Source organism: Elaeis guineensis, chromosome 4, assembly GCF_000442705.2.
Source record: "Elaeis guineensis isolate ETL-2024a chromosome 4, EG11, whole genome shotgun sequence".
Lineage (NCBI taxonomy): Eukaryota > Viridiplantae > Streptophyta > Magnoliopsida > Arecales > Arecaceae > Elaeis > Elaeis guineensis.
Window position 1 is genome coordinate 64,141,985 of NC_025996.2, and position 9,212 is coordinate 64,151,196.

Sequence of the window (9,212 nt, forward strand, 5' to 3'; positions counted from 1 at the left end):
AGACTCCTCTCAGTCGACCCGGCCGAGCACATCCACTGGTTCCCAAACTCCTCTCTGTTGACCCGCATGGGTGGCCTCCATGGTAAGGAAGAGGCCGACGAATGTCTAGGCATCACGCAAGCCGATTGCCATCGACACCACCTTCGACGATGTGCGACTCCTCCCTCCACTACCTACCAACTCCACCTCTGATGACGTACTTCTCCTCCCTCCCATGGCCACCAACTCCGAGCACATGAACCCGGTCGACGACTTGAGGCTTTCTTAGAATGGAAGCCCTTACCCACGTGTCATGAAGCCCTTTATCCACATATCAAACAGAGGCCCCGCCCTTACCCACATGTCATGAAGCCCTTTATCCGCATGTCAAACAGAGGCCCAGACCTTAACCACCTGCCGTGAAGCCCTTTATCCGCATATCAAATAAAGACCGTCCGACAGAACCTTCATTTTAATATATATATATATAATAAAATAAAAATAAAATATAAAAATAAAATAAAAATAAAAATATAAAATATAAAATTTACTATCAAAAAAATATATATAAATAAATAAATCTTTATACATAATTGTATCTGTAAAAAAACTAGAATCAAAAAAAAAAAAAAAAAAATAGAGAAATATCTTTTTTGTATTCACATATATGTATCCATATATAGAGATGAAAAAAAAACAAAAAAAAATCAGTATCAATCATGATCTTCCAATCAAAAATGATAGAAATATTCTAACATATTTAAATGTAATTCTATATTTGTAATCATTTAAAAATATTCTGACAATGTAATTCTAATTTGTATATCTGATATATAGCAATGTACATTCTAATAGTATCTTATCAAACAAAGGACTTACCGACAGAACCTTCATTTTAATATATATATATAATAAAAAAAAATAAAATAAAAATATAAAATATAAAATCTCACATCAAATATCTAAAATAACTCAAACATTCGTATAAACATGTATCAAATATCTACTTGTCAAAAGAATGTATCACAATATGCCAACAGGTGAAATCTTTTATTTAGCATTAATTTTGTATCTTATCATTTGTCTCTCTTATTATAATTTCAAATTTCATAACCTTTTACTCTCCAGCTTTGGACTAATCAAGACATACCCAATTTATGGCTGATTAAATTCTTACACATAAGTCCATAGAGGCTATCCGATACATAAGCCTGTAAAGGCTTTTTCAAGCATAAGTTTCTGAAGGCTATCCACGTATAAATCGTTGAGCTATCCAAGCGTAAGCTCTTGAAGGCTCTCCCATGCGGAGTCTATGGAGCCTATCCTATACAAGCTCGTAGAGACTATCCTAATATAAGCTCCTAGAGCCTACCCCACATGTGAACCCATGGAGGTGACAAGGCTAATCCAAACTATTTCTTATCCATCCAATTATTATGTTAATTTCATCAAATTTCTAATTTGATGGTATGTTTAAGATAAACATATCACAACCATATAATTATATTATCAATCACTAATGCACATATATAACCAATACATAATATACTAATGCGAAAAATCATATGGAAATGATATTGTTTCGTACAAAGCCAAATCCGTCAATATGAGATGAACAATACAAAACCAATGATACTAATCAATGATTCAATTAGTATATATATTAGTGATCATATATAAGATTCTTATCTCTATTGATGACAAACTTGATCACAATGTTTCCTTGTCCATGTCTAGCAATGTCCACTCAATCAATACATATCCAACTCATCTTTGATCAAACATTAGCATAGGAAATAAAGAAACTATTGCTAGATTTTTTTTTTCAAAACTCTCATATCCAAATCACTCATAAATTTGATTTTCCATATCCTACCTAATTTAAGATTGAATAAATAAACAAGAAATTGAGGTTTCACCTTTGTTGAAGAGTTAAAAGAGTAAAACCCTCACTCAATACTCTTGTCCAATCAATCACATCTTCACACAAAATCAATATTGGTCATGAAAAAGATTGGCATAAGAAAAAGGATAAGACTAGATGGGTAGCTGACATCTAGTGATCCTAATCCATCAGAATAGTGTTATCAAATTCTTTAGATCAACAAATGGGTAATCCAATGAAGGCCAGGGTAATAATTGAGAGATTGTTGATCGCGGGTCTATGGATAGCCAACAAAACTCAGGGTGGAGGTTGAAAAGATGGATGATCACTTGTAATGTCGGTCTAGGACCTCTTGTGGGGTCTGTTAGGACCGTCATGCATCTGTGGGATCTAAAAAAGCCCCTGCAAGAGTTCATGACGATTCAGACTCTCTAAGGGCACAAATACCATGCCCTAGATCGCTACACGTCAAGAATCCTGCAATAGCAACCTAGTTCGCATCTCCTCCGCTTCTAAATTTGAGACGTACCTCCAAATCTAATCTTCTACTCTCAAGATCCTTGGAACTAAAGCTAGAGACGTGAATCATTGGGGCTAGCAGATCTAGATGAATCTGGATCAGATTTTTGGATGAGGATAGTCCCTATATGATAGGGACTTCATGGCAGAAATTTCAGTCTGCATGCTACAAACTTATGTGCCTCATCTCCCACCTTCCTGATCTCTTTTGGATGATCTATCAAGATATTAAGGATATTTGATAGAGCCCTCCTTATTATTTTAACCAGAGCATAAAACCTGATCCAGATGGAGAGAAAATCTCTTGTCCAATAGGGACAACCAACACACACCCTAACAACAACCTGCGCAACCTGTGCCCATGCTCGTCACCTCGTGCACTTCCCCCACTCATGCTCATCTTCGAATCCTCCTTCTACATCTCCTCTGGTCCTGATCAGATCAGAAGCTTCTTGAGTGTGGAGACTCCCTAGGCATGGAGTCTTAGGCGGCCACACAAAGAGGGATGCCTATATGATGGGGTGCCTCCCTCTTCCAAACCCTAAGTGGCTCGGGCTTGAGGGAGGCACCCCTTTCAAGGATTTCCTCTTGCTACCTGGATGGCGTGCAAACCACAGAGAGAGGAAGAAGTTAAGGAGAAAAGTCGTATACTGATCCTTTAACAAATTGTTACAATATATGGGTTTAATATCCTAGGATTTTCACATGAACCTAATAAACCCTAGCTCAAAAACTTCCGTGGCCAATCTGTTAGATGTATGCCCCAGAAGCCAACATGGTAGATACATTATAATAATTTTTGGATATATTTTTATACTTAAATTATTAATTTACCAATAAAATGGATAATTTTATCCATTCTTGTGTTATGTATCTGAGAATCGTCCAAAGAATTAATAATTTAAAGATACATATTCTAAAGAGTTAAGATTTGAGATAAATATAATTAATTTTAAAATTACTCTCAATCGATGGATCATTATGGGATGGTGATTAATCTGGATGGATCGACACATGGATCATTTTCTTCGAGATAGATGAGTCTCAAGTCTACAGTGTGAAGATACTGAGTGAAAGTGCGAGTGGTTGTTAGAGAATATCAACACTGATGTGACCATATGAGAGATCACATGGATATCTACTAACTCATCAGTGATCATCTCGATGCTGTAGTAGTATGAGTAGTTCCTTGACCTGTGATGCCTCGATTGCTCATAGTGAAATTGCTGTAGTTTGACTGCATATAAACATGATCTTCTAGGTATTTGGATTCTTATCTGTATGTTGATTATAGTAAGTTTACTGTAAGAGTAGAGTACGTATTTAGAAGGGATCTATCGATCTTAGTAGATAAGAATAGTCCTATGAGATTTGAAAAGCTAAGTCCATAAGTCTATGGCCATAATAAGATGATGGATGGAAAAAAAATTTATGAATATCACATCTACACTTAAGCTAATCAAATTTTTCATATGACAGATGAAGAGATTTGACGAGTTTTTATAACTTCCATCTTATCGGGACTCACGATAGAGAAACTGAATCATACGATAACTACACCTAGGGATTCTATTTCTTATTTTACTGAATTGCCACTACATGCTACTAGGTCTTACTAATAAATTATGAGAACTCATTAAGATCATTCTAGATCGATGATCCTTGATGGGTGTGAGATAGAAGTGTTCTAATCTATCAAAAAAATTTTGATGATACTATGATGGAGATCAGGTATATCTCACTATCAGACAGAATAAGAACCTATGGGATCACACATAAAAGAGATTTTTTGACTGATCAGATGATTAAATTATGATTATGAATCATAATAAGAGTTAATTATCAATTTAATTGATGACTAATTCAATGCAATAGTTGCAATATTCAATTCACTAAGCATTAGTAAATTTTTGGACAATCTAATTTGCAATAGGTTTGCAACAAGGCTCAATCTGATTGAGCAATGAGATTAAAATTAAATCTAATTGAATAAGACTTAATTTGAGTTTGATTGGATCAAGCTCTATTGATTATGAGATAATCTTATATCTAAAAAATCAATCCCTAGTTTGATGGAGATTTGATTTAATTGATTTTCTAATTAAATGAGGGGTCTAATTGGATTAAATTGGACTTGGACCTAATTAATTAATTGGTTATAATTAATTTTTAAGTTAGTTAGGATTTGGATCAAGAGTTAGTTAGGATCAAAATCAATTCAAAATAGCCCTTAATAGGAATCCCAGTTGGACTGGGATTCTCTTTCTTGCGTCATAATAACCTCACTCCATAAGGGAGTGCGTCCCTTGGTTTTATGCGACAAAAACCTCCACGCCAACTCCCTTACACGTTCTTTCTCTCTCCCCTTTAATCTAATTTAATTTGGATTAAATCAAATATGATTTTGAACCAAAATAGGACTCCTAGTTTGGTTAGGTTAGGGTCTTTCAATCCTAGTCTAAACCAACCAGTTGGAGGTCAATTTAAGGAGGGGTCATGGGTGTTAGAAAGCAGACTTGAATCAGATCTCATGTATAAAATAGAGAGCTTGGGGTGTGGAAAAATATTGGGGCGTGAGTCTTCTTGGGCATGAGGTCTTTGAGAGCAAAGGGAGGGAGAAGAGTTCTTCCTCTCTGTATCTTCTTCTTCCTCCTTTCTTCTTCCATCTTAAGATTGTCTTAGAGATTGAAGGAGTCCTGTTCGACCATCAAAGAAGCATTCTTTGAAAAAAACTAGCATCCTAGGAGAACAAAGAGCCTCCGATCAGATCAGGCCTCGTGTGGTATCTGTAGAGGTCGGACACGTACGTATCTACAACAGAACTTAAAGGCATCCATAATCCAGATTTGAAAAAAAATTTTGATCCAGATATATGATTTAATCATAAATTAATTTTTATTCTTAAAATCAGATACTTAATATCTTTTTATCATCATATGAACTAGATCCATAGGTATTTATTTAGATCTATGCATGCATAGGATTAAATCTGATTTAATCTTATCTTCTGCTGTTTGTATTCAAAATTATTTTTGAATCTACATGCAAAATATCTAAAATTCAATAGTGGTATCAGAGCCATGGTTCATATGCATGAAAATAAGATGTGATCTGATTTTTAATTAGATCTAAAATTAATTAGATTAATGATCTACATCAATACGGTATAAGATTGTCCTGGCATAAGGTTTATCCCTTATGTTGTAAAGGTTATCCTATATCGATATTTGATTCTTTTGGAAAAGCATTTTCAATCTTTAGATCTAATTTTATTGATCTAAAAAATTATTTCTAGATCAAATTTTTATTCATGTATGGGATATATTAGTAGTTATGTAAATCTGAAATTGTTTCATGGATCTGAAAATTGAAAACTAGTTTCGATAGCATAACATGTTTAGATCTAATTTTTATTTTTAGATCTGAAATCTGAAATATATTTAAGATTATAATATGTTAAATTACTCAAATAATTTAGATCTAAAATTTACAATTAAGATCTGAATTTTATGTTAATTAGATTAACAATTTGACATGGCTAAATCAAATTAGGTCAAGTAATGTGATTATACCTAGGATAATTGATTTGAACTCTAATGGAATCCAATCGATTTGAGCGGTTGATCAAATCCATTCGAGAGTTGTTAAGATCAAGTCAAGAGTGCTCATGACCAAATCAATAGTTATAGTTGGTTGGATCGATTGAAATCCATTTGTTTAATCGATTGATCCAAGAACCTAAATCGGCTCAGTGACTCGAGCCTCAATCACCTAACCTAACCTATTTAAAACAATTGATCAATTGGTATCTAAGGTAAGTACTAGATGGTGGTTACCTAATTAGGATCTTAATTATCAAGGGGGAGCCTCCCACTCATCTTTACTTACCTGATCCATTTAGTAGATTGTGTCCAGAATCAGGTTGCTTGGTGGTTCAGTTTAGCCCATGCCAATAGAACTAGTCATGGCAATGACTAATTAGATAAGACCTAATCCAAACCTCTCCAAAAATATTAAGCCCTAATTCCTCTATCGTTGTAGGATGCAGGCGTCCTACTAGTGTTGATTGTTCTTGATTGGTTACAGTGGTTCAGTTGTATCGAGAAAATGCAACATCCTATTAGCATGAGATATTGCTAGGTAATGATAGGGTTGGGCCCAAGAACGGATATGATGAGGGACCTAATGACGGTTTACCTATGCTTGAACATGGGTCAAACTTAACTAAGGAGTGGACTAATAACCAGGCATAGTGAGGTTCTGACTTAGAGACCAAGCGCAGCAACATGCTTGAGAAGTATTGGATAATAGTTATCCACTCATCGGTATAGCATGACCCAATAAAGACATGGTGAGGTGCGATATATATCGGTGGGACTGCAGTACCCACTAGGAACCCTAGTCACGTAGGGTTTCTACATCTCCATAGAGGAATATGAGAGATCCAAAAAAATAATGAGAGCCTATTTATTTCTTAAAATTTTTAGAATAAATTTTAAACATGAGTACAAATGTCTAATTAAAATCTTGACTCTTCGTAGTTTAACCATATCAGCTTCAAACCCTTTAGCCCGTATTCTAGAGTTCAACCGATTGACTAAAACTAATTTTAAGGACTGACTCAGAAATCTAAGATTATCTTGATATCCAAAAAATTAGGATATGTTATCGATCAGGACCCACCCCTTCTTTGCCAAATCATCCTACTGCAGAACAAAGAGCTGCATTAGATAAGTGGACGGATGATGACAACCAGATAAAGTGCTATATGCTGGCTTCAATGTTAAATGAGCTGCAAAGCCAGTATGAGTATATGCCAACTGCGAGAGCTATAATCACTCATCTACAAGAGTTGTATGGTGAGCAGAACTGAACAGCATATTTTGAAGTTTCAAAAAGGCTCTTCAACTCTAAGATATGTGAAGACAGTTGGTCCATGAGCATTATTTGACAATGATCAAGGATTTGTAAGAGCTTGAGAAGCTCGACCTTACTATATAGAAGGAATTGCAAGTGATTTGATCCTACAATCCTTGATAGTTCATATAGATAATTTATTATAAATTACAATATGAACAAATTAGACTACACTTTACCTGAGCTTAACAACATGTTGGTCATACGGAGGAAATTTTGAAAAGTTTAAGGAGCTCCATTCTTGCTGTGGAGTAGGCACATTCTTCCAAAAGAAAGTCTTCAGAGAAGAAAAGGAACAAGCCTGCAAAGAAGCAGAAGAAAAAGAAAACATCAAAAAGAACACTTCAAAGAAGGCTGCAGATAAAGAAAAGTGTTTCCACAATCAGAAGGATGGCTATTGGAAGAGGAATTGTCCACTGTACTTGGAAAGCCTAAAGACCAAGAAAGAGACAAACCTTTGGAAGGTATGTCTATAATGCTCGTTGTTAATCTAACCTTATGATTACCTTTACTTCTAGTTGGATATTAGATTCTAATTCGAGTGCTCATATATGTACTTTAATACAGGGTCTAGTGAAAAATAGAAAGTTGAGAGATGGTGAGATATCCTACAGATTAGTAATGAAGCAGAGTTACTGCAAAAGCCATCGGCACCTATCTTCTTTTATTATCATCTGATTTTAGATTAGTTTTAAAAATATTATTATATGCCTGTAGCTAGTCGAAATTTGATTTTATTTTTGTATAGAATAGGATGATTTTATTTTTAATTTTAACAAAGACTTCTGTTCGATTTATTTGAGAAATAAATTAGTTGTATATTATCTTTTGATTGACAGTCTTTATCACTTACATATTGATGTGAATATGAATGTAAACAAATAAATAGTCAGTAGTACCGTAGGCATAAATGACCTAGAAATAATGTTAACCATAAGTATATATGGTACTTTAGGCTTGGTCATATTAGAGAAAATAAGATAAATAAATTGGAAAGAGATGGCCTCTTAGGCTCAATTAATTCTAAGTCATATCACATATGAGTTTTATCTTCAACAAAAGATGGCCAAGTTGCCTTTTGTGGGACATGAGAAAAGGGCCACTGAGATACTTACCCTGGTATATACTACATGTATGGCCATTCGATGTGCAAGCTAGGGGTAGTTACAGTTATTTCATTATCTTTACCGATGATCTTTCATGATATAGGTATATGTTTCTTATGAGATATAAGTCTGAGACCTTTGAAAAGTTCAAAAAATTCAGAAATGAACTAGAAAAATATAAAAAAAAATTTTAAGGTTCTTCGATCAGATCGAGGAGACGAATACTTAGTAAAAAATTTTTGGATTATCTCAAAGACAATGGCATAGTCTCACAATGGACTCCTCTATATGTCTCAACTTAAGGGGGTATCGAAAAAAGCAATAAGACCTTCTTGGATATGGTCTGGTCCATTATGAGTTTCACTGACTTGCCCTTAAATCTTTGGGGACACATCCTACTAACCGTGATTTATCTATTAAACAGGGTTCCCTCTAAATTCGTTCCTACTATACCATATGAGATATGACATTGTAGAAAATTGAGTCTTGATTATCTCAAAATTTAGGGATGTCCAGCCTATGTCAAAAGATAAATGGCAGACAAGTTAGAGGCTAGGTTCATAAAAGCTCATTTTATAGGATATCCTAAGGAGTCATTAGGATACTACTTCTACTTTTCAGAAGACACAATATGATTGTGAGTCGACACGTCATATTTTTGAAAAGTAGTTTATCCAGGATAGTAGCAATGGAAGGTTGATTGAGCTCGAAAAAAAATCTCTGAAGAGCAATGAGCTAAGAACTGGACAAATCTACTAATAATGAGCCAGTAGTTCCACCTCCACCTCGTAGATCAGGTAGAGTCT